The sequence below is a fragment of the Choloepus didactylus genome, chromosome 11, assembly GCF_015220235.1.
Source record: "Choloepus didactylus isolate mChoDid1 chromosome 11, mChoDid1.pri, whole genome shotgun sequence".
NCBI classification, from domain to species: Eukaryota; Metazoa; Chordata; class Mammalia; order Pilosa; family Megalonychidae; genus Choloepus; species Choloepus didactylus.
Genome location: NC_051317.1, coordinates 19,016,399 through 19,043,476, shown reverse-complemented (window position 1 = coordinate 19,043,476; position 27,078 = coordinate 19,016,399). Strand labels below are relative to the sequence as shown.

The following is a 27,078-nucleotide window of genomic DNA, read 5'->3' as shown; positions in this document are numbered from 1 at the left end:
CCAGCTCTGGACAATTTCTTCTCAGCTCCAAGGTAGTGAGTTTAGACTTTTCCTGACTTTGTCTCCAAGGCAACCTCAGGCTCTGGACTGTCCCTTGCTCTGCTGAAGGCCGGCCAGGTGAGGGTGGCCTGGGGAGGATGGGGAGTTGAGATGAAAAAAAAGAGCCTCGGGTGGGATGTGGGAGAGGGTGGGGAATTGCAGAACACAGTCCAGGAGGAGGAAAGAAAAAGATCACTGAGACAAGGCAACGGAAGCAGAGTCTCCGACAAGTTCCCCCAGCCTTGCATGAGAAGGCAACAAGAAAGAAAATAGATGGTCACTTCTCAGAGTGCAGCAATAAGGTGAAAGCAGCCCGAAGGCCTCAGCCTGGGGTTCAGATTCTACCTCTACCTGCCTTTCCTTCCTCACGGCCACTGGCCCCTGATCCCTGGAACACCCCTGCTGCATCCCAGGGCTCTGGGAAGGAGCCAGGCGACCCCTCACAGCTTCTCCCCTGCCTCTCCAGAGCAGGCAGGCAGGAACACCCTTCAGAGAATTCCCCAACAAACTGTCCACAAGGAGCCCCCCCTGACCCTGCTGCCTTGCTGGGGGCACGAGAGAGGAGACCAGGCTCTGGGATCCCCAGCCCTCCCTCACCGTGTGACCTTGGGCAAATCGCTTCACCTCCAGGAGCCTCAGTTTGCTCACCTGGAAAACAGAAGTGGTGATACCACCTCCACTGGGTGGACAAGAGGTGCAGTAACTCCAAGTTCCCTTCCTTTTTATATTTACCTGAATTTCAGAACTGGGAAGCATCCTTGGAAATCCTATGTGCTCTCCCTTGCAAAACTGTAAGTTTCCTGAGAGCTGAGAACTTCTTTCCACCCCATAAAGTACAGCGTTCGTAGCCCTTCATTTTATAAATGGATTCTGAAAGGCTAGTGCTATTTTATTGTTGCCCATTATTACCAGCTACCATTTATTGAAGACTTACTTGTGCCAGGCATTATGCCAAGTGCTTTACAATCTCCATCTCATTTTATCCTTGAACTAGCCCTACAGGATTGGGACTATTCATATCCCCATTTTATAGATGAATAAACTGAGAGTCAAAGAGCTTCAGTATGGCCCAGAGGACAGAAATAGGAGACCAACGGGAAGAAGTGGGGAAGGTAGACCCCACCTCCTCAGAAGGAAGGCCTTGCTCATGAGCTGTCTGGGAGGCAGTGGGCCTCGCCTTGGTGGTGGGAAAGCAGAGGTTGGAGGACAAGGGGGAAGAGGTGTTAAAGAGGGGGCCACTGTGTGGAGCTGGTGGAGACACTGGACTTAGCAATTTCTCAAATCTCCTTCATCCCAAGACTCAAAGATCTTCCTTGTTCTCAACCTTGAGGCCTCTGCCAAGGAGAGGTGCTGGGGAGAGGAAGGGACTCCTGGAAATCCTTCCAGGCCAGCGCGCTCATTGCCTCTCCAGCAACTGTCCAGAACATACAGATACTGAGTAAATATTTAGTAAATGAATGAATGCTTCTATTAACCTCTGTGACAAAAAGAACCACCTTTGGTGTGAGATGACCATCTGCCAGGCTTGGGCAAAGCTTTTGACCTACTGAATCTCTTTTCATTTCTTCTCCTCCTAAACCCCTATGGGGAAGGCACTATTATTATCCCAGTTTTACAGTTAAGCAAGCTGAGACCCCGAGAGGCTTAGTAACTTACTTACATCTGCCTGACTCCAGTGCTCTTAACCACTGTATTAGCGGATCTCATACCCTGTCCACAGAAAGGGCACATCCATTTAACAGTTCCAATAGGCTTATGTCCTTCAGAACCCCCCAGCATACAGTCGGTGCTTAATAAATACTTAATGATTTAATGAGTTGACACATCGTTCAAACTTAGCCCACTGAGGTAGCCATAGCAACCTAACAGCAAAAATGTTATGGGTCCCTAAGATTCCACCACCCCACCAGTGCCTGGCACATAGTAGGTGCTCAGTAAATATTTGTGGGCTGAATGGCCCTCTGGCCCCTAATCCAGCACCTCTGCACATAAATTTCAGCTCCAGGCCCTTTGAAGTTCCCCCAGGGGACAGCTGCTTTTCTTGTTATCGACTCCCCACAGCCCCCACCTCCGGCCCCTCCCTGCCCCCTGGGCCCATCCAGGCCAGGGACCTGGGGCCGCCAGAGCCAGGAGATAAGGATGATGGATGGCCAGTCGCCTGGCTCCACTGAAGCCTGGGGTTTCCTGGGAGCGGGAGACAGTCTAGTGATTCCAAAGCCCCTCGGAATTTGAGTGCAGAGAGCTTGAGGAGGGGGTGGGGGCCCAGTCCCAAGCGTCCCTATCTCCTCGGAGATGCTGGACCTGACAGGGGGTTTCAGCACCCCCCGGGCTGCCTTGATCTCCCTCCATGTTGACAAGGCTTCCTTTCAGCATGTGCTGGACACTGGGACGCTCATCGGAGCTTCCAGTGGGAGTCAGGAGGATGGGGACCCCTGAGTCCCAGCCAGGGAACTCGGTCCCAGGATCTGGAGGCAGGGCAGGCTTGCTTCCCGGTTTGTATTTCGGGCTCTGCCGTTAATCGAGTCGCTGACAAAAGAAATCCCAGTGTTTGAGCCTCGGTTTCCCCATTTGTAAAACGAGTCTCAGGTGAGGTATTCTGTTTAGTCCTGCTGAAGCAGGATTCTAAGAAGCTGAGAGAGAATCAGCTGGGGCTGCACATAGTGGATGCTGTCTGAGTTGGGAGGGGCAGCAGGTAGGCTTGATCTTGGATCCAGGCAATAATATTCGTTTGTGTAATTGAAAACCTCTGACCCCCCCAAACCATGATGCTTCCTCATTTCAGGTAGATCATAGAGCCTAAGCATGTTAGATTTGATAGGACTCCAAAATATCAAAACTTGTAAATTTCTTCTTGTCCTTCCCTTCTGTCTGGACTTGAGTTTATTTTAAATTCTAAAAATATTTTTAAAATTATAAACAATACTTGAACATATCTTCCTTGTTAAAAAAAAAATACAGATTAAGTCTCCTAGGCAAGGGACTACCCCAATCCTGGACTACTCCCCTCTTTTTTCCAGAAGCAACACCATCCATTGGGAATATACCCCTCAAAACCATCCTCAGCAACTTTTGATGTTTTTGTACATTCACAGATGGACATACAGACTTATCATATGGGGAATGTGAGTTTTATATAAAAGGAATCATCTCATGCTGGTCTTGGTACTTGCTTCTACTCAACCCTGTGGCTGGAGACCCACTCATGCTGGGACATATGGATCCATCTAATTTCCGCTGACTGGGCACAGCTCACAGCCAAGTGGACCTGCCTTCCAGATAAGCTCCAAGATGGTAGGAATTTGACCTAATTTGTTCACCACAGATTCCCAGTATCTAAAACAAGGCCTGACAGTGGTTAATCAATATTTCATGAATAAATGAATGATCCATTGCATTTAACTTCCCACTCTCCACTGGTGAGCATGTCAATTGCTTCCAACTTTTCGCGAATACAAAAGTGATGCAGTGAATATCCCTGAGCATGCTTCTCTTCGCTCCCTTCATTTTTGAGGGTGCATTGTTTGAAATCCTCTGTTTAAGTCAAAGCCTTCATTACAGAGATGAACTCAGAGAACCCAGAGAGGGTGAGCAACTTCCCCCAAGGCCACAGAGCATGTTAGTGATGGATTAGAATCTGGGGGTAGTTTGCATTTCTCTTCCTTCATTGACTCTCTTTTTGTTTACACTTTCTCTGCCTTCCCCTATCTCTACCCTCAACTCCAGCCTATGTACCCCAGGAGGGATGACTTTCAGGGTAGTGGTTCTGATTCACCCTGCATAGAGAAGGAATACCCTCTAGAATCAGGCATCTGGGGTTTTCCTCTCAATATTAAATTGTTGAAGGATCTGGATAGATCACTTTTCCTCCCTGAGCCTCAATTTTTCCTATCTGTGAAAAATCCTATCTGTGAAGAATCTGTAATGATTCTTGCCTAATTCTTGAAATAAGAATGTCAGGTGTGTGCAAGGTTAAAAGAGGGACGTGAATCTAAGAGAGGGCTAATTCAGTTTTAAAATGTAGGATTTTTTTTTTTTTTTAATTTCAGGTTAAAAGACACAGTGTGTTTCACTTTTATGAAAAAGAAAAAATATATATAAATAAGTTTATACAAGTACAGAAAAGTAGTGATGGTTTTTACCCAGAAAATGTTCATTATTGTTGGTTTCCTTGGGAGGACTGAATGGCAGAAGTAGTGAAGGAGAGGCTATTAACATTTTCTTGTTACATTTAGTTTTATTTGATTTGGTAAAAGTTTGAAACAGGAAATATATTTACATATTAAGTATATAACCTCTGTTTATAACATATAAGTACATAACCTAAAAAATCTAAAGTAAAAAGACAGGCACTGCAATGGGAAAAAAACTAAAAGCAAAGGACATGAATAATCCATTTATAAAAGTAGAAATGCAAATAGCTAAACAAGAAAAAATGTTCAGCCTTAGAGTGAGCAAACAGACATAACTTAAGACAAGAATTCTTTTTTTGCCTTTCAAATTGTAAAGAAATGATATTAAATAAAGCCCAGAGGGTTTTTGTTCTTGCCGGGGAGGGAGGGTAATGGTGATAGGGATTAGCAGGAAGGTGGGGACAGCCTCCTCCCTCCCAGTGATGACATGTCCATCCTGTCCTGCTCCCCAGCGCTCTGACAGAGCCATCCCAAGGCCGGGGAGAGATGACAGGACAGAAGCTCCACTTCCCTCAGCTTCGCCTCCCCATCATGGAGACCCACTCTGGCGTCCTCCGGCCTCCTCCCGCCCAGGGACATGCTACCCTCATCAGACCTAAATCCCCCTTCCTCTGATAAAAGAGTCCTAGACCCTGTGACAAAACCAGAGATGATTGGGAAGGAGCCTGGGGCCCACAGAACATCCCCCACTCCCATAGGAATTGCTAAATCCAGAACAGAGAATCGCGGTTGTAAGGTCAGAGGTCATCTCTGGTAAGACCTTGCCTCAAGGAGGAACTGTCCCAAAGGCTGTATTTTGGTGGGCTTTCATGGGGATACATTGCCTTACTAGGAAAACCCACCAGCAGTCATCTGGTCCAACAACCCCATTATGTAAGAGGAAACTGAGGCACAGGAGGGTTTATGAGAAACCTGAATCACACAACTGATTACATACAGCTATGTCCTAGAACCAAGATTCCTTGATTCCCGGTTCAGTGCTCTTTCTCCTCAGATTCATTGTGGATATATATATATTTAGCTGAATCTGTTCCTTTAGTCTCTGTGTGTCAAAATCAATGATCTCCCTGGTTATAGCTAAAAATCACACATGTCCTCTTGGGGAAGGAAGTGGTCCTGAGGTATTATACATTCATAATGTAGCTCATATAGTTGAAGGGAAAAAAATACAGTTCTGATACAGTAATAATAAATAGCATTAATAACTAATAGTAAAAATCAGTAAGTAATAAAATTAAATCATTTTAAATAACAAAAAATTTAAATAAAGCAATAAAAAAAAAATCCTATGATTATATAACAATATACAAATGCAAAACACGATGAGTCATTGATGTGCTTGGCCCATTGTCTGTGTTTTGTTTTACCGGACTTACCCTTGACTAACAAAGTTCTCCTGCATAGGGAGAGATGGAGGAACAGCGGAAGGAGCAAAGGTAGTAATTGACTCTCTTTTCCTCCCAGGATTCATTCCAAATACTTACCTACCTCCTACCTAAAAATGTGTCTTGGTGTTAAGCAGATTCTCTTTTTAAAATTCTCAAGGAAAGACTATAAAATGTTGCTTGAGAGCAGAAGACAGCAAAGTTTTTCAGTAAAGAGCAAGATATTAAATGTTTTAGACTTTGCAAGTCATATAGTCTCTGCAATGACTCAGCTCTGCCACTGTGACTCAAACAACCTGAGACAATATGTAAATGAATGCTCATGACTGTGTTCCAATAAAACTTTATTTACAAAGACAGGCAGCAGGTAGGACTTGGCCCACAGACCATAGTTTGCCAACTCCTGCTTAAGAGATGGTTTGGGGAGTCAGACTTGAATTGGAATTCTAACTCTGTTGCTTCCTCATTTTTGAAACCTTGCACAAGTAGAATAACTTCTTTGGGCCTCACCTGTATAGAAAGAGGATCATAATTAGACATGGTCATAAAGCAACTAGTCAGCATGACATCACTCAGCTCAGGCATGTTGGAGAGGCTCTGTAAGTGGGACTAAGCAGGTATGACACAATGACACAGTGCATTGTGATGGAAGAGATCTGGGTAGCAATGCTAAATCACCTGCTGCTAACAGCCATGTAACCTTGGGCAGGTATGTCGCTTAGCAGATCCCTTCAACTCTAAAATGGGAAAAGAAGCTCATTTTTTGTCAGGAGCTTTCCATACATTATCTTACTTAACCCCCACCTTAACAGCCCCTGTAGTCATTACAAAAGAGGAAACTGAGTCACAGGGAGGTGAAGGGCCTTCTAGCTGGTAAGTGGTAAAAACCAGATCTAAACAGGTACTGTGTGATTCCAAAGCCCTTAATGTGTCTGCTCAGCCATGTTGCCTCCCTAGAAAATGAGGAGTGATGACTTCATAAAGCGGTTCTGATCCATATGACTATAACCTGAATCGCCCTTCTCTTACTTGACTCTCCCCCAGTGTGCCTGCCCAGCCTCTGCTTCCACACCACGGGAAGATGGAGCTCACACATTCCTGGACAATATTTCCTCCTTAGTTAGCACTGATTATGATACAGTCTTCTTGGCCTTAATGGCCCTCCTGCCACCTTCTGCTTCCTCCCAAGAATCCAAGTGCTGCCTCTGAGGACCCTCCAAACCTTTATCATCCTTCTTCTATAGGATGTCCAAGCCCTCCCCACCAAGATTTGATGACAGTTTTAATATCACTGGATTCTACAACCTTGTTCCCTGCAACTGCCCCTCCTCCCAGGGGACATGGCGTGGAGGCCCCTCGCCTTCCTGGTGCCCCACCCGGGGACGCTCTGGTGTGTCTCTACCCTGGGAGACTGTGGCGCCCAGAACTGCGTTCCTGCCCAGCGGGCTGAGATGTCATGAGGGTGAGTCAGCTCGTGCTGCTGATAACATCTGCACAGCCAGCCAGGGAGGCAGGTGCTTCTTACACTGGAGGGATGGGTTTTGGACACAGAGGAGCCTATTTTGCCCTTGCTGAGCCTTCCCCTGGGGCGGGGAGTGGGGGTTGAGAAAATGCCAAGCAAGACCGACGCCCCCTGCTCCACCTCCCCCCAGCTCTCTGGGAACAACTTTAGAGGAAAGAGTATCTCAGCCTGACTCTTAGAGAAATTGGGGCTTCAGGAACCTGCCTGGAGGAGTGGGGTAGGAAGGACTGGCTAGGAAGGGGGCGAAGCCATTGTGGAAATGGGCTGCGTGCTTTTTGAGGCTGAGACGATGAGAAAGATTTGATGACTCCCAGATGCAAATTCAGAAGGCACTGAGTCTTGCCAGCGGCTGGGCTGGAGCCAGGACACCTGGATTCTATACCCAACTCTGTGCCATTGGGCCAATCATATCACCTCGCTGAGCCTCGGTTTCCCCATCTGTTGGGTGACTGGGTGAACCTCCTTCAGCCTCTCAGAGAGGAGCTCAGAACTCTGGGGAGAGACAGACTTGCATGTGAATCCCAGCTCTGCCTCTTCCTAGCTGTCTGACTTCAGGCAAGTTACTTAATCTGAACCCTGGTTTTCTCATCTATGAAACAGAATCATGATAAAGTGCCTCATGTGCCTGGTACTGGTCAGTGCTCAGTAAACAGTGGTGGTTGCGAGGGTTATCTATGGGCCCATCCACCTCCAACAGTCTAAGATTCTATGAGTGGGTGTGGGAGAGCTGGGGTACATGAGTGGGCTGTGGGAAAGAGGCTCAATTTTGACCTTGAATGACCCCCAAGTACAGTTCTGGAGGACACCAGAAATTCTGGCTACTTCTGCTACCTACACATGCTCTGCACATTCTACCCTCCAAGTCTTTGCTCTCTCTGGATCTCCCTCGCCCCGGTCCAGAGTGTCAGTCTTCCTGATGGATTCGGTTCTGCGTGTCTTCCAGGGCTCTGCTCCCATTTTCCTCTGGAAGTCTTCCCTGACCTTCTCCAACATCTTAGAGCTTCTCTTTTTTGAAATACATGCTTAACAGCTACTGCCTTGTATTGTACATTAATTATCTTGTGAGTAAGGCCAAGCTGCAGGCAGGGCCGACTTATCCATTAGACAGGGCACAGAGTTTAGGACCCACAATCTGTTTAGGGGCATATGAAAATATTTTAATTGTAATGTCATTTACAATCAGAAGTAAAAATTAATATGATAAAGATTATGTAAAAATTCATTCAGCCTGGATTATATATGTCTTTACACCAATGCAGATATAAAATATTTTTAAATATTTTTGGAGGGAGGGAGGAGCCCACAAAGACACAAGTGCTGAGGGTCCACAAAAGTCACAGTGCAGCCCTGATGGCAGGACTGTGCCTGTCGACCTCACTGTACACCCAGGTTGGGCCCAGTTCTCTGCCCAGTACCACTAGACTTTAAGCTCCATGAGGGCAGGAACAGGCTCAGACCTACTCACCACTACTTTCCCAGTGCCTAGCACATATTAGGTGCTTGATTAAAAATATGCCTGCCAGATGAATGGTGATCAAAAGGCATGTGTGTGTGTGTGTATGTGTGGCCTCTAACATTCAGGCAAGGCACCCTCCTGCAGATCTTTGTTTCTAACTACAGAACATGCCTTAGCAGAATCAAATTAGGGCACTGAGATTCACAGAGCCATAGAAAGTAAGAGTTGGAAGGGATCATTCAGTCATTCCACAAACATTTACTGAGCACCTACAATGGGCAGCACTGTGCTAGAGAACATCACCAGGGTCTCTTATCAGAGGTCCACAGATGGGCTTCAAGGGGGTCTAAGAACCGCTGAGCATCTAAGTAAAATTTGAAATCTGCACATGCAGAATGAACCTTCTAGATTGCCTAAAGGCCAGTGTCCCCAAAAGGTTAAGAACGACTGGGTCGAGCCCACCATCCAACAAGTTCTTTTCACAACTGGGGAAACTGAGGCCAGAACAGGGAAACAACTTGTTGAAGGTCACATAACTGGTCAAGGGCAAAGGTGAGCCCCTCCAACCTACATCTCCAAGAAAAATCTTCTTCCTTCTGCGTGCTTTGGCAGGGGCTGGGTAGGGAGGGGCCAGCAATCAAGCTGATTCTGCAGGTCTCTGGACTCCAGGGAGCCGCTCTTCTGAAATCCTCCCACACACCACACACAAGCACGCACACACGTGCACACACACACGCACAGGCACACTCACACACACACTCCTGGCAGTCTTCCACAACACCCCCACAGGTTCTCCAGTCCGAGGCCTGGAGTCAAGCCTGCCTCAAGTCAAATGGAGATAACCTCTCCCAGGGATTTACATAAACATCCACTGGGTGTCCAGGGCAGAAGAATGTGGAAGCGGATTCTTTTCCCTCTGAGCACTGGACATCTTCTGCCAGACCGTGTTGAAATTACAGTGACCTCTCAGATCTGTGCCTGAGGCCCTTCGAGTCCTCACCTGGGTGTGTCCCAGGTTGTCTTCTCACTGAAGATGACAGCACCAACCTCTAAGAGAAGGCGTCTCAAGAGGCCGGGATCCCACACTCTGCACGCTCCCTTTCCCAAACCCCACGCCTTCCATGGCTTGCAGCCTACGAGCCAGCGGTTGCCAGCTGTGGGCTGGCCCTTCTTCAGAGTGGTGTTAACAGCCGGACCTAGGGGAGATTTTATGTGGAGATAAGTGGTTTGAATTTAAGGGGAGAACACCGGGGAGCTAATTAGGAAGCATAATTGTGGTATTCGTTTTATTCTACCTTTTAGAGAACCGAATTTTAGAAAAACAGGACTTAGCTTGAAGTTAAGCAACGATTTTTTTCTCCTCAGCTGCAAACCGTTTCTGTTTTTTGATTTTTTTTTTTTTTTTTTTTTTTATAATGTCTCTGTCCAAAAGTCTGGTCAAAAGAATTAAGCAGAAATGTGCTGAAGCTCTGACCAAATCTAGGGACCTGAGGCAACTCCGGGCGGGGCTGGTGGGCTTGCCCATCCCCCTCCATGGGCTCAGCTGATGGAAGGGAAGCATATATGGGGATACATTGGGAGGACCACAGACCTCTGCCCAAGACTCAAAGCAAAACATTGCAAGCTTACAAGGGGTGACAGTGTGATTGTGAAAACCCTGTGGATCGCACTCCCTTTATCCAGTGTATGGGTGGATGAGTAGAAAAATGGGGACAAAAACTAAATTAAAAATAAGGTGGGATGCAGGGGTGATTTGGGCGTTCTTTTTAATTTTTATTTTTATTCTGATTCTGATTCTTTCTGGTGTAAGGAAAATGTTCAAAACTAGATTGGGGTGATGAATGCACAACTATAAAATGGTACTGTGAACAGTTGATTGTACACCATGGATGATTACATGGTATGTGAATATATCTCAATAAAACTGAATTTAAAAAAAAATGTTGCAAGCTGTTGCCAATGTTTGGAAAGGAGAAAAACGAGCCCCCCCCCCCCCATCTTTATTCAATTCCTCTCATTGCTATTTGCCAGTCATACTTCATCCACGAGAAGTACAGGGATGATTTCTGGATGTGTTTGGAGCAGCCAGGAACCCATTTTTGGAAACAGAGTCTGCGTCATCAAATTACATGTTACTTCTGTATGACCAGTACATCTGTCCATGCATACACACACACACACCCTCACACACAACACACACACACACTCAAATGCTATCTCCTGCACACGGCCTTCTCCTCAGCTTTCCACCCGGGCTCCCCTTCTGCTTCCTCAGAGAACTTGGCACACTCCTCTCTTCTGGAACTTAGTGTGCTCAGCCTCGTATCAGAATTACTTGTGCAAATAAAAATCTCCTCCAATCATCAGAAGAGAATTCAAAGGCCTCTTCACACTGACATGTAGACTGATCGAAACCTCCTCACAGAAGTGTTGTGAGGATGAAGTGCCTGTAGTTTGGCCCAGAATGTAGTGAGCACTCAGTAAATATTAGATTAAATAAATGCATGATGGCAAGAAGGGAAATGCCTGAGGCTGTTGCTTTCAGCCAATGCTCCTTCCCCTACAAAAGTTGGAAGCTGTAGCAAATTGGGATCCTTTGTGTTTGTGTGCCATGCCTTTTGGGGGTCAACCAAAAAACTCAGAGCCATAGAAAATGGGAGTTAAGAGGGATCATTTATGCAGTTATGAATTCAGCTGATATTTGGTAGCTATCGTTATGTTATTTGTCTTATCATTGAATCCTAAATTGTAAACCTATAGAGTCATTGACTCCAAGTTGGAAATCATCTGAGAAATTCATCTCCCCACCTATCTAGGCATCTCCCTAATGGATGGCCATTCAGCTGCTTGAATACCTCCAACGAGGTACTTACTACCACACTGCTGACACCGCGAGGAGTCAGAAAATACATTCTGGTGTTGGGCTAAAATCTGCATTCCTGAATCAGCCACTAGTGACTCACTTCTGTCTCTCAGGACTTCTTGAGTCTGCTGCTTTCTCTGATTTCCAGGGAGTCTCTGAGTTAGGTTAAATCAGTTCTTCTGACCACACCCCACTCACAAACCTCAGATCTTTGCAGGCCCAAAATGGAGAATTCTAGGAAAGAGAAGAAAATGCTCTCTTGTTGCATGGTTCAAATGAACCCCCAGGGGATGTGTAAGTCTTGTGTTTCTATCTAGCAAGAGTGACTTGAGCTGTCCCCACGTCCTGAGCCCACAGGTTCCAGAGGCACATCTGGGCTCGGGTGGCACATCCCCCAATGCATATAGGAAGGCAGAGTCACCGCTACGTTTGTGCCACCTCCCTGTCACCCAGTTCTCTCAAGGCTATACCCAGATGATAAAAATCCCATCTCAAAGAAGGAAGAAGGAAAGAATCCAAGTGGGGTCAGGAGAACTGGGTTCCCCACGGACAAGCTTTGGCCTTATGGAAGCGCCTCTCTGGGACTCAGTTTCCCCACTTGTGTAGTGGACTCAGTGATCCCTGAAGGCTGAAGGCCTTTCTGGAAGAAAACTTAAGGCAAAGAAAAGGGATGTGTTGTCTGAGGCCCAGAGTTTCCATGACAACCACTTTCTCCATCTCCAAAATTCTCCTGCATCTCAGAGGAGGCACTGGCTGTTCCTTCTGCTTGGAATGGTCCTTCCCCTACCTCTCACAAGGCTGACACCTCTCATCCTTCAAGGCTCCTCTGAACATCACCTTCCCTGAAGGCTTTCCCTGGCTGCCTCCAAACAAGCTGCTCTTCTCTGCACTCTGTTTCCTTCTTCCCTGCACTGCACCACTAGACATTATTTTGTTTGTAATGACTGTCTCTGGTGGCAAATCTCACTCCATGAAGACAGGAATCTTGTCTGCCTTGTTTACAGCTGCATCCCTAGATCCCAGCACAGGATTTGGCACATAGTAGAGGCTCAATGCCTGCTGAATGAACGGATGAATGAATGAGTAAATGGATGGATGAATGGATGGATGGATGGATGGGTGGATGGATGAATGAATGAATGAGTAAACAGACCTGGCTGGTGGTGTCCTGTGCACCACACCCCACCTGTGAGCTGCTTCCTTCTCTTCTCTGCCTTCCTTCTCCCCACTTTCCTTCCTTGCCTCCTGCTCCTCCTTTCCTTTGCCCATGTCCATCAGGCTTACTCCAGCTGCCAGGTGTTTCATTTTTCTTCTTCTCACTCCTCCTCTCTACCTGTCCCTTTGAGGCCAATGTGTGCCCCCACCACCACCACCTCCATGTAGCCCATCTGGATAGGTTCAGCCCACAGGGCTCTCTGTCCTTTCAAATGCTTAAACCCCTATTTACCCCATGCCCAACCAGTCACCCTGGACTTTCCCGGCCACAGCCTCTGGAGGAGGCAGAGCAGGCACATGTGAAAACAAAATGTGCTGTACAAACAATACAATGGACAGCCATATGCCCATTTTGTAAGCTGGTATTTTCTCCCTTCATTATCTTTGTTCTGTTTTCCAGGACGATTTGTGCATCTGTTTTTTATATTCAAGTTTGAAGGGTCGAATTAACTACCGTCCCCTGTCCATGGCATATCACAACCATTGGTCCTGCGGCCCTGTATTTACATATTTATTTTTTATCTGTTCCCTTTTATCCTCATTGCCCACTCCCATCCCTTCACCTCACACCCCTATACAACAAATACAAAGGCAAGGATTCTATTGGGTTTAATGTCACGTTTTAAAAATGAAATAAGCATCATTGTTTTATGTGCATGTATTTTAAAATTATGTGACTGATACTGTGTCATTGTGACATCTCTTGTCATTCTACTTTTAAGATCCATCCATGTTGCAATGAGAACATTTAGTCTGCCATATCTAACTGCTACAGAGTCCTCTGTGGTTGCCAGATGCCTTCCAATTGTCCACACATCCTCAGGCAGGCCCCTTCTGTGGGAGAATCTCTGGGATTCACCCCCAGCCCAGTTATTCATGCAATCATAATTATAATTAGCTAATACTTACGGAACCCTTACTAGGTTCCAGGGACCATGAAAGTACTTTATATGCTTCTCTCTTTGTATTAGTCCAACAACAGCTCTGCAAAAAATGTACTAATATTGTTACCATTTTACACAGGGGGGAACTGAGGCTCAGGGAATCACACAGTTAGGAAGTATCAGAGCCAAAATGGAACCCAGGGCAGCCTGCAGCCTGACTAGCACCTGGGTACTGCCTCACTGAGCTCCAAAGTCTGTCCCCACTGGGGACACCACGGCCCAGCTTCCACGTTTTTATCTTCCCCCTCTTTCCCTCAGCCTCCTCTCGCCCTTGCCTTCTCCCCCGTGCATGCCAACTTCTCAGCCAATGCCCAGCACAGGGGACCTGTGGCCCAGAGAGGGCAACGGAGCAGCCCAGTATCACCAGTAGCAGCAGGAGGAGCCAAGTGGGGCCGGGAGCCGAGACAGCGTGACCCCTGCCCGCGAGGATGCTGCAGCGACTGTCGGAGGAGAGACGGGTCACGCTGGGCGCATCTCCGCGGTAAAGGGCCCTTTTGGCAGCCCATAAATCCAGCCGGGCCCTGCTTATCCTGTTTACCAGATTAGCGGACTGGGCGTCTCCGTATAAATCACCCAGGGTGATTTACAGGGCGGCCCTGGAAGGTCCGAAGGCCCGGACTGACGCGGGCCCCTGCTGGGGGGCAGGTGAGCACCGCCTGGGTCCCCCAGCCCGGCTCCCCTTCCCGGTGGGGGCCGATGACCGGGTCCCTCCTGCCCTACCTGCCCCCACCGAGGCAAGTCACTCTAGGTCCTGAATTAAACCGAAGTCTCCTCTTGCAGGCTCTGGGCACTTTTTTTTTAAATTTATTTAAATATTTTTTATTGTGAAATATACAGAAAAGTGATAATTTTCAAAGTACAGTTTAACAAGTAGTTATAGAGCAAATTTCACGGTATAGTATGGGTTACAGTTGCACAATTTCAGTTATTTCCTTCCAGTTGTTCTAATTAATACCCTAGAGACTAAAAAAATCTATATAATGATTCAGTGGTTTATAATCCTATCTTGTCTGTTGCTACTCCTCTCTGAGCATATTTTAAAAGTTCCAAAAACAATGGTTCTGATACTTTGAAGAACAGTGTCTATCAAAGAGTATAAAATAAAAATGATAAAATATGATAGGCAAATTGTGAAAGAACAAAGCAGCCAAATCAAGAGGGAACTGAGGCTGCAACCTGTATTAAATAAAATAAATAGCTAACTTTTCTGGGTTGTCATTTAACATCACTGTAAATCTGTGAGGTAGATACTATGGTTACCTCTGTTTCATAGAAAAGGCCACTGAAACACCCAGGTGAAGGTCACCAAATTTGAATCCTTGTGGTGGAGGTGGGATTCAAACCCAGATTTCTGGTTATGATGTTCAACTTTTTGTCCTTTTGTCCATTCAGTGCATTTGCACCGGGGTACGGGGGATAGGGGCTGACTCAGGCAGTAAGTGGTGCTGCATTTAGGAGATGGGCTTTGCAGTTGAAAGGCCAGGATTTAGAAATCAGCTCTGGAACTCACTAGCTTGTGACATGGGTGTGTCATTTTAATTCTCTGTGCCTCCGTCTGTAAAACAGGGATAATAATAGTACTGCCTCATGAGAGGGTAGGTTCCTTTCTGTGTAAGTATTTTGAGCAATAAATAAACTAGTATGTTTTAAAATGTGCTCAGCACAGTGCCAAACATGCAGGTAAGCATTCAATAAATGGTAACCTATTGTTATTGCTTATTTACTTATTTTGACCAATATTAAGGTGCTCATGAGCCAGTGGTGAAAGCTCAAACTTACACAAGTAATTCCAAACAAGGTGGCACATAATAGTGCATCATGGAAGTCAAGGCTAGGGGCTTGGGGCAGTGAATTCTAAGAGGAAGGACCAGAAGTCTCCATGGAGATGGTGGCTGGAACCTGAGCTCTAAAAGCTAAGCAAGGTTTCCTAACACCATGAAAGTGGGGAAACACTGAGAGCTTCCTTAGCAAAACTACATGGTAAGTGATGGAGACTGCACTATTAACTGCCATCCCATACCCTAACTATTTGCATCTCTCTCTACCCTTTGGCTGTGATTTCCATATCTTCACCCATGTCTCCCCATGACTAACTCATAACAGATCCCCAGTACATGTTGAAAGGAAGGGAGGGAGCGAAGGAGGGATGGAGAGAGGGAGAGAGGGAGGGAAGGAGGAAGGGGAAGGAAGTAAGGAAGGAAGGGAGGGAGGAAGGGTAGTTGGATAATAAATAGATGAGAGGATGGATAGCTGCATGGGTGAATGGATGAATGAATGGATGGCTAGATGGGTTTAGTGAGTAAATGGGTGGGTGGATAGGTAAGTAGAGTGGATGGGCAGGTGAATAGATAGATAGATGAATGGGCGTTTGTTGAATGGATGGATGGGTACATGGATGTGCCAGTTTGGATGTATTATGTCTCCCCAAAATGCCATTATCTTTGATGCAATCTTGTGAAGGCAGACGTATTAGTGTTGATTAAGTTGGAACCTATTGATTAAGTGTTTCCATGGAGATGTGACTCAGTCAACTATGGGCAAGACCTTTGACTGGATAAATGCCATGGAGGTGTTGCCCCACCCATTCAGGGTGGGTGATAATTGGACCACTGGAGTCTTATAAAGGAGTTCACAGACAGAAGGACCTCAGAGCAACTGTGAGTGACATTATGAAGAGGAGCTGCAGCTAAGAGAGGACAAAACACCCCAAGAGCAACATTTTGGAGAACACCATTTTGAAACAGAATCTGAGAGCAAGCGGATGCCAGCCACATGCCTTCCAAGCTAACAGACACCATCGGCCTTCCTTCAGTGAAGGTACCCTATTGCTGATGCCTTACATTGGACACTTTATGGCCTTAAGACTGTAACTTTGCAACCAAATAAACCCCCTTTATAAAAGCCGATCCATTCTGATGTTTTGCAAAATGGCAGCATTAGCAAACCAGAACAGTGGGTAAGTAAACAAGTAGATGGGTGTAGACAAATGCATGGATGAGAATAGGGCTGAAGACCAGTGACATGAATGGTAACTGCCTAGTGAGTTCTCACCTCAGCTTCTTTGTTCTCTTTGCTCTTCTTTGCTCTTCTTTTGCTCTTCTCTCTGCCTGGACTGTACATCTCCAAGATATTCCCTTGGATCAGTTCCCTCACTTCATTTACAGCTCTGGTTAAATTTCACCTCCTTCCCTGACCACTTGATCTCCAATAGAAACCCCCCTTGACTCTGTACTTTCCTTTGTTTTTCATAGAGTTTATCAGTTGCTGGCAAACTTGATATTTGTTTGTTCTCTCTGTTCAAATACACGTTCCATGGTGACAGATGCTTCGTCTATTTTGCTCACTCCTCTACTGCCAGCACCTAGTACAGGGCCCGACATACAGTAGGACATCAATAAACATTTGTTGAATGAGTTGAAGCATGTAATAAGCAACTAGGAAGGAAGGGGGGTGTCTTATTTTGGAAATCTCTGAAATCTCTTTGCATAAGTTGAAAAAGTGCTCTATGAAAGATAATGCTGATATTTTCTCTCATTTCTTCCACAATTTACACATCACAAAGGCTTTCTCATCTATGATCCTATTTGTACACTTGTGAGTTATTTTTTCACAAAAGAAATACCTTTACTGTTTGTACTGGTCATAAAGTGGTGCAAAATTTCTACTTGATACTGAGGGTTTAAAAATAAAAAGTAAATTTCTTCCTATGAACTGCCCACTGTCCTCTCTACCCTGAGACATTCACTTTTAAGAATTTGGGTCTGAGTTATAATTCCCTCTTTGATGGATGTGGAAACTAAGGCTCAGAGAAGCTAGGAGATTTGCCGAGGGTCACACAGCTACTTAACAGCACAACCAAATGTTTTTACTTATTTTACTTCAGATGTCCATTAAGCATCAATATATGGGTAGTGAAATATTATTTCTTGGAGCCACAGTTCCCCTTACTCTAAGTCAACCCCAGGCAGGGCCAAGTGGTATAGGTCTGTAGGGGACTGAAAAGGTTCCAAGCACAACCAGCTGAGACATTTTTCTTGCCAAGCCCCAGTCCTGGTTAAGCCCACTCAGCCCCATATAGCTCCTGGGCAGCCCAGATGGGCAAGGATGTCAATCTGGGCTGAGTGGAATGTTCTTAGCATTTCAGCTGGGCCTGCCACCCTGTTCTTCTCTCCTGTTGGCCCAGCTATCCCCTGGGCACCAGCACTTTCCATGCAATATCTCACCTACTGCTTGCAATACCCCCATTTCACATTTAATGGGATGGAATTGAGGTCCAGAGTGCTTATGTGGCTTGCCTGGGTTACATGGCAACCAGTGAGAGCTGGGACTTGAACCCTGATCCCGCATCACACTGACTCTGGAGCCTGTGCTCTCTCCCTGCCTCCCCCTGCCTCTCCCCGCATCCCCACCCCTGTGGTCTATTCCCCTCAGCCCCCACTTCTGCCCCCACACTCTGTGCTGGGGCCTGGGTTTCCACTTCATGCAGGAAAAGCTATGGCCCTGAGGGGCTGCTGCAGCCCCCCACCTGTCTTCAGAACTCCTCTACCTCTTTGCATACACTGTCATCTTCCGTTTGGCCATTCCCCCCCAACCATCCCACACTGCCCCGTCTCCCTCTTCCTCTGTGAGTTTCTTCCCCACAGTCCACAAACTTTCTCCAGTCTTCTCCATTTTCAGAAGAAGGCCCTCCCCAATTCTTTCCCTCCTTCGGCTACCGCTTCCTCTTTATCCTCTATTCCTCCACCAAGCTTCCTGGGAGGAAAGAAGTCCACGTGTCCTTCCCAGCTGCTCCCCACAAATGACTTGGGCACTGGCACTGGACAAGCCTGGATTTTAGGCCTCACTCTGCCACTGGGTGATGGGGTGAACTTGACCAAATCATAGCACTTCTGAGCCTCAGTTTCCTCATCCGTAAAATGGGGGTGTTATATGCTTCCCTCTTGGGCCCCTTGTGACCACGAGAGGAGGTAATGGATGTAAGGGGCTTAGTGCCATATGTGGCACAGAGCAGGGATAGTTACTTTATGATTTACCACTGTCTCCCCAATCCCCAGCAAAGTCCCAGCACATGTGGGCCTAACAAAATGTCTAGTGGGTGAGTAACTGAATGAGTGAACGTCAGAAGGTACCTTGGGTCCCTTTCCTGCTCCAGCCCTCACTGGCCCTGCTTCTTCCACATAGACCTTATTCTATCCCCTGTCAGCCCAGATAGCACCTCCTCCAGGAAGTCTTCCTGAGCATTCTTCTCGTGCCTCTTGTGTAACGCTTGTCACATGTAGCCTCACAGAGGGAATTTAGTTTCTTGTGAGCAGGGACCATTTTTTCTCCTTGCTTCAAACATTTATTCGACTCTGCCCTCTCACAGTGGTGCTGGGTGCTGGACTTTGTTGGTGCATATAGGGTTTGTGGAATTTGGTCAATTAGTCAAGTGACTCCAGGAAGCCTTGTAAGGAAACACATCCCATATTAAGCAGAGCTCTCTTCACACACCAGAATTTGACTCAGGGGAGAACCAAACTCAGGGTGGGGTGGATGGAAGGCAGTTAAATCTCACACTGTCCCCACACCCAATTCCTTGGTCTCCCCCACTCTCAGCTGAGAGCAAGAAAAAATGAGCCCCTTCCCCCTCTCAGGCTTTGCCAGGCAGCTCGATGGAAGCAAAGCACCTGGCTACCTCTGTCTCCCCACCGTGCCCTAACTGCCCTAAGAAGCCTTGAGTTCCCCAGTCAGAAGGCCCCAGGACATGCCAAGGAGTTTGGCCAGGCCTGCGATCTGATGGCAGAGTGGCCAGAACTGCTTTCTGGCTTTTGTACATGTGATGGAGGCTGTGACCAGGTTCAGAGCACGGGGCTGCACCCCAGGACTCTAGTCCCAGAAGGCAGTATTGCAAGGTGGTCGGGAACTGGGTTTGGAGCAGAAGATATGCATTTGGATCCCAGCTGTGCCCCTTACCAGTCATGTCACCTCAGGCACGACACTTAACCTCCCCCAGACTATTTTCTAGTCTCTAAAATAGGAAAAAGTAATGCTTAGTTCATCGAGTACTTGGAGGATTAAATAAGGTAATGTATGAAGTGCCTGGCACATACTAATTACTTTATAAATGACGGATATAGTTATTGTTGTCGATGCTATTTTTAGTACTGGCTGTGTGACTTTAGGCAAGTGGCTTAAACTCTCTGTGCCTCCCTGTTTCCTGACCTCCAAAATGAGGATAAAAGTAACTGTAAATGTCTCACAAGATAGCTATGGGCATTAAATGAGATGAAGCGTGTGAAGTGACCTGGACCCAGTAAATCTCCCACTACACAGCAGCTATTATTCATAATCAATATCTATTATTATCATTATTATCATTTGGCTGGCCAGCTGAGGAAGACCCTGACTCCTTGAGCTCTGATGAGCCACCCTAGGCTCTGGGTGGAGAAAAAGCCCCACTCCGAGCCCCCCGCCCCGCCCCCACCCCTCAGGCCCCTTTGAAGTCCCCAGGGGCCCCAGCCCGTGATAAATGTCCCAGCCCTATAGGTTATGACTTGCTGCCAGATTTGATGTTAACCATCATGCCCTGGCTCGGTGTTTGAAGAAAGTGGCTAAATGCTGCTGGGGCTGATGGGGGAGATAGCAGCCGAGGCCGGTCTTTGAAAGCCCTGGCCGCCCTGGCGAGAGGGAGTGAGGAGGCCGGCTCCGCTCCAGCTGTTTAGTCTACCAATCACAATGGTGACAAGGAGTCTGCGCTGGCACAGGGCGGGGGGCCGCTGCCGGTGCTGGGCGGGGAGCGGTCGCCCAGCAGCCAGTGAGGGGTAATCCTTTGCTTGCTTGCTTTTTCTGGTGTGTGGGTGTGGGTGTGTGCACGTGTGTGCGTGTTTTTCACACCTTTTGGGGTAAGCACAGAGGTATAGAGGAGAAAGAGCACTGGACTGGGAGTCCAGAGACCTAAGCTCTGTCCCAGTCTTGTCTTCCTCTTTTACCACTGGGCAGGGGAGCATGTGTCAGGAAGAGGTTCATATTGCTGTCAGTGGAGTCGGCGTGTCCAGGCCCCCACCGCTCTGTCTCTTCTTGCAGAGAATCCTTGGGAAAGAACTTCACTTCCCCAAGCCTCAGTTTCCTCATCTGTAAAATGGAGTGAATAATAGCACCTCCTTCATAGGGTTGAGTGAGGACTAAATAAACTGCTGCATGTGAAGAACCTCATAGAACCTGAGGCACAGTAGGAGCTCAGTAGATGGAAGCTGACCAGCAATGGTTGGGGACACAAAAATAAAGAGCTAAGCTGACTTCTTGGCCAGTGGGTCCCCAGGTGCCTAATCCCAGCTTTCAGTCCATTTGACCCTTTTCCATTTATTTGTTCTTCCAAACAACATTTATCGGAGGTGGAGTTGCATCATAATAAAAGATAATAGCTACCATTATTGAGCTCTTACTATGTGCCACACACTGTGCAAAACACTTCACATATGATAGTGCATTATTATTAAACCATTTTTCACTGTGGAAACTGAGGCTCAGAGGGAAGTGACTTGCCTCGTTCTCCTACGTCTATAATGTGGTGCTTTGGCTAGGGTTCTGGAGGATAGAAACTCAGGTTTCTAGGCCACTTGCTAACCAGAAATTTTCCTCATCTGTAAAATGGGAATAATGAGACCTGATTTTTAGGGCTGTGGGGATTCTTAGGTGAAATAACAATAAACAGTGTCTGGCACTTAGCAAGGTCTTAATAAGCTGGTGGATTATTGAACAACTACTTTGTGCCAACCTGTGCCAGGAACTGGAGACCCACAGCTCTATTGGAGAGGGGCTCCGCCTGCAAAGCACCTGTATTGGTCAGGACAAGCCAAGTTATGCTGCAGTAACAAGCATCTTCCGAATCTCAATGCTTACTACAACAAGGTTTATTTCTCACACATGCTACATGTCTAACACAGGTCAGCAAGGTTTTCTGTTCACCTAGCCATTAACCTTGACTTGCATTTCCAAGGTCACTTTGGCAAGATGAAGAGAACATGGCGAATCACACACCGGCTTGCAAAGTTTCTTCCACCAACATTTCATTGGCTACTGTAATTACATCACAGGGCTAGGCCTAACCTCTAAGGGGCAGGGAAGTATAATACTACTGTGTACTGGCAAGAAGGAAGAAAGTGACCAGCACATGCCCCACAGTCCAAAAGGGGGGGGGAGGTAAATATGAAAACAGCTAGTGTGATGGAGTGATGTCTGTCTAAGTGGAGAAGCAATCTTTGTCTGAAGGTCTGGGGGGCCTTCCCAGCAGAGGTGACCTAGCATTTAGACCAGGGGTTCTTTTTTTTTTTTTTTTAAATTCAGTTTTATTGAAATACATTCACACATCATACAATCATCCATGATATGCAATCCACTGTCCACAGTATGATAACATAGTTATGCGTTCATCACCACAATCTATCTCTGAACATTTTCCTTACATCAGAAAGAACCAGAACAAGAATAAAAAATAAAAGTGAAAAAAAAACACCCAAATCATCCCCCCATCCCACCCCATTTGTCCTTTAGTTTTTATCCCCATTCCTCCACTCATCCATACACTAGATAAAGGGGGTGTGATCCACAAGGTCTTCAAAATCACACTGTCACCCCTTGTAATCTACATTATTATATAATTGTCTTCAGGAGTCCAGGCTGCTGGGTTGGAGTTTGGTAGTGTCAGGTATTTACTTCTAGCTATTCCAATACATTAAAGCCTAAGAGGTGTTATCTATATAGTGCATAAGAATGTCCACCAGAGTGACCTCTCGACTCCATTTGGAATCTCTCAGCCACTGAAACCATTTTGTCTCATTTTGCATCCCCCTTTTGGTCAAGAAGATACTCTCAGTCCCACGATGCCGGGTCTACATTCATCCCTGGGAGTCATACTCTGCGTTGCCAGGGAGATTTACACCCCTGGGAGTTGGGTCCCACATAGGGGGGAGGGCAGCGAGTTCACCTGTCGAGATGGCTCAGTTAGAGAGAGAGAGGGCCACATCTGAGCAACAAAGAGGTACTCAGGGGGAGACTCTTAGGCACCATTACATACAACTTTAGACTCTCCTTTGTGGTAATGAGCTTCATAAGGGCAAGGTCCCATGCTCAAGGGCTCAGCACATCAAACCACCAGTCTCAATGTTTGTGACAACATACGCTAGGGGATCAGCATCTCAAAGTTTAGAGATAGGCCTTACAATTCAGGGATAGAGTTAACTGCTGTAAGAGCTTACAATCTAGGTACTATTACAATTATTGTGTCCACGTTAGGCTATGTTCTAAGATTCAATTCTGAGTTTACACATTGTAGTTAGTCCATATTGGTGAGGCATCATTGCTCTCACCATGTTTTCTCCAACACTTTTACTCCTATATATATATTTTCCTACAATTTTATAGACTTATATTCACATACCATACATTTATCCACAGTGTACAATCAGTTGTTCATGGTATCATCATAAAGTTGTACATTTATCACTACAATCAGCATTTGAACATATTGATTACTACAGGAAAAATTGTTGTTTTTTTTTTGTTTTTTTTTTTTTTTTTAGCAATAAGAAAAAATGTTAAAAAGAAAAATAACATGTCATACAATACAATATACTACTAAGGACAGCAAATAACACCACTACCAAGAATCCCATATTACTCCCCTATATCCCTTTCTCATATACATTTAGCAATGGCATATTGCCTTTGTTACATTTAATGGATAGACCAGGGGTTCTTAAGCTGAGGTTTGAGAATCCATGGTTGGGTTAACTCCATTAACTCCATTCTAGAACTGAGGAGAGAGAGAATCTGAGATAGTTCCACCAGAAGAATCAGCCTAGGCAAAGTCTACTCCAACCAACCACCGGAACTGGTCTGCCTTGTTCCCAGAGAGATGATGTCTTCTTCCCAGAGACAAGATGCCTGGTGTGCAATTTGGCTTCCTCCCATCTCCCTCACGCACAGACACACACACACACACGTGCACACAAGCATGCACACACACATGCAACTCAGCCCTCCCAGGAAACAGGGATTCCTCTGTTGAGCCCCGGAGTTTCTCAAGCCCTCCCCCCCCCCCCCCCACTCTGAGACAGGGACACAGATTCCCCAGGACTGGGAGCTGATGGTTAAATCAGGGCTTCCCAGCTCTGGCTGTGCTGAAGAAGAACCTGGCACGTGTGTTCAAAATACAGATTCCTTGTCCTGCTCCTGGCGATTCTGATTCCATAGATCTGGATGGGGATTCCAGGAATTGCGTTTTCTTTGTTTTGTTTTGTTTTGTTTTGTTTTGTTTTGTTTTCTTAAATTAAATTCAGTTTTACTGAAATATATTCACATACCATACCATGGTGTACAATCAACTGTTCACAGTATGATCATATAGTTACGCATTCATCACCACAATCTATTTCTGAACATTTTCCTTACATCAGAAAGAATCAGAATAAGAATAAAAAATAAAAGTAAAAAAGAACACCCAAATCATCTGCCCCATCCCACCCTATTTTTCATTTAGTTTTTGTCCCCATTTTTCTACTCATCCATCCATACACTAGATAGAGACAGTGTGATCCACAAGGTTTCAGAACTGCATTTTAATGAGTTTCTGGGGATTCTGATCCCCAGCCAGGTCCTTGAGCCCCTGCTCTGAACTCCAGTCAGCTCAGAATGTGCCAGTTTGGAGGGTCTGATAGGCAGATTGGGGTTCTGGCTCACACAGGACCCTGTCCCCAAAGGGATGCTGCCCCAAAGGGAGCCCTTTCCCTCCTCTGGAAGCCCCCTGCCTGCCCTGTCCATGCTGCCCCGTGTCTGAGGTTGTCATTAGCAATGATAACCTTACGTTGCTCATAGGACTGTGTCAGTACCTAGTACAGGCTCTCAAAGGGTCACCAGAAGACTAATATATTTTTAAAATAACTCCTCGTGATAGATCTGATGTTGGCGAGGAGAAGGAGCAGCTCGATTTCTAGATGGGTTGGGTGATGGAAAGAGCCCTGGCCGAAGTGGAGCCTCTTCTGCTTCCTCTATGACTGGTGGCTCTGGGAGCCTGGGCGTCCTCATCTGACGTGGAGCTGACTCCCCTGATGGAAGGAGACTAGAGCTGCTGCCCGCCTCGGAGCTAGCAAAGCTTAAACCTCAGGGCCCCTTGCCATGCATGGGGCCCTGCACCTAATTTTGTATTCTTCTCTTTAAATAGGGCCCCATAAAATCAGGCCCCAGCCTTGACTGAGACAGTGCCAAATGGGGGGGAAAGCAGACCCTCTGTCACCCAGGAAACTTACCACCGCAGAATTGGGAGAACACTGGGAGAGAAACCCCGCCCCCAGCGCCCCTCCTCTGCTGGCTTTTACTTCTCCACTTTCCTCCCAGGCTGTGTCCTGCCTCTTCCAGTTTATCAGCCAGGAGTGGCAGGGCCAGCTAATCAGAGGCTGCTCAAAACCCAGGGGATTAACCCCACGGACCCCAGGGCCCCAGGTCAGCTGCCCCAGCTACCAGCGCTGTCCAGGGTTCCCAGATGCAGGTCAGCAGATTGCTGGGGCGGGGTGGGGGGGCATGACCAAGGAGGGATCCACAGAGATCTTCCAATGAACCACCAGCAGCCAGAGAGATTCAGGTTGGATCAGAGCAGGCTCTCTCATCTGGGGGCTTCTGATGCATCTAGAATAAAATCCCTTGCCCTGCCCACACGGTCCTGCCAACCTCCCTGAATGCAGCCTTCACTCAGAGATGCTCCGGCCACTCCTGCTTTCTTTCCCTTCCTGATGCCCCCAACTTGTTCCCGCCCTGGGGCTTTGGAGCTGGCTCTTCCTGTGTGTGGAACACACTTCTCAGATCTTCAAAACCTCCTCCTCCAGTTCTCTCAAACATCACATTCCAAAGAGGCCTTCCCTGGCCACCTTTCTAAGGTACCACCTCCTCAACCCACAGTCACATTAGCACATCTCCCTGCTTTCATTTTTAATGAGACTGAAATTCCTGTGTTTGGTCAGTCACCAGGAAGTGAGCTGAAGGCCTCTCCCCAGTGCTGACTCAGCGTCTGGCACACAGTCAGGCTCAGTGACGACTTGTTGCCTGAACGGATGAGGGCAGTGGGCCTGGGAGGCCATCACCTTCGGCTCTGAGCAGGGCAGGGGCATAGAGGTGGCGAAACCAGGGTCTCTGGCTGGGGAGCCCATGCCCTTCCTGTTGGGGCAGCACAGACCAGGAGTTCGTATTTGGAAAGGCAAGCAACACTGCTGGTTTCCAGTCTGGACCGCGGAGCTGGCTTGGAGAACGTGGTCCCCATACCTGGCTGTTTATCAGAACCCCCAAGAAGCTTGTTAAACAGAAGTGTTACCTGGATCACTCTTGGGGCCCCACAGTTTGCAATCCCCAGGAAGGGGGTCCAAGAGCACGTGGAAGTTGAGAGATTCTTGGGCCCCAGTGATCCGGGAAGGTTGCACAGAGATGTATTGGGACGTTGGTAAACAAGTGCACCTGCTGGAGGTAAGGGGGGCAGAAAGCAAGGTGAGTATCACAGAGAAGGACAGAGATAGCAGGGCACCTCCCCTGCCCTCAACCCAGGACCCCAAGGTGGGATGTGGTGAGGACCTGGGCAGGGGGCACAAAGGAGGTGGGGCCTGCCTTCAGAACCCTGGGGCTAACTTCCATTTCCCAGCCCCCTCCAAGGACCCCACCATCTCCTGGCCCCCTCCACAGATGCAGTTCTGCCCCTCGGCTTTCATCAGCTGGCATCAAAGACCGGTTCATGGCCTGCCTCCGACCCATTCCCAGAGGGACCCGGGGCAACTACAAACCCTGCCTCCCCCTGCGCAGTGAGGTGCGTGGTGTGAGAGCACTGCTTTGTCCTTTGACCCGGGCTTGGGCCCTGGTCTTGCCACACAGGAGCTGGGTGGCCTTAGGAAACTTCCTTACACATAATCTCTGGGCCTCAGTTTCCTCATCTGCAAAATGGGATAATAAATAGGATAATGGGAGGGCTAAATGAGCAAATGGGTGAAGGACCCTGGCACAGTGTTTGGCCCCTAGCAAGCACTCCACGGCTGCAGCGGGTGTTTTTCCAGCTTTTTCCCCAGAGCACAAGCCCCCGAGGCCAGCGGGCTGCTCACCTAGCCCTGGCCTTCAGTGACACCTCCTGGCCGTAGGGCAGAAGGATGCACGCTGCTGTCCCAGTGGTGAGAGGTGACGAGACTCCCGGCTCTGGGAGCCCTGAGTGCGAGTCCCAGATCTGCCCCGACCCCTTGCATGACCCCACACAGGCCCTCCCTGCTGCGGGCCTCACCTTCCTCTCAGTTAAATCGGTCTGCATGATTGGGGGTCTTCAGAGAGACTTGGGGGAGCAGAGTGAATGCCCTTTGGTGAGCTCAGTAGGAGGGTTCCCATGGCGAATGGGTGGAGGGGAGAGGGCAGCCTCACTCCGATGCCCCAGGATGAGCTGTGCCAGGCAAGGGGCTCCTAGACCCA

At 47.4% G+C, this 27,078-nt stretch overlaps 1 long non-coding RNA gene across 1 annotated transcript; it reads right to left on the bottom strand.

The window, feature by feature from the left end:
• Window positions 1-5,977: 5,977 nt before the first annotated feature.
• Window positions 5,978-26,086, bottom strand: LOC119505923. The gene is made up of 3 exons (XR_005210904.1): window positions 25,952-26,086; window positions 9,593-9,788; window positions 5,978-6,124 (listed from the first exon to the last, which is right to left on the bottom strand). It is a non-coding gene; the product is annotated as an uncharacterized LOC119505923 (long non-coding RNA).
• Window positions 26,087-27,078: the final 992 nt, after the last annotated feature.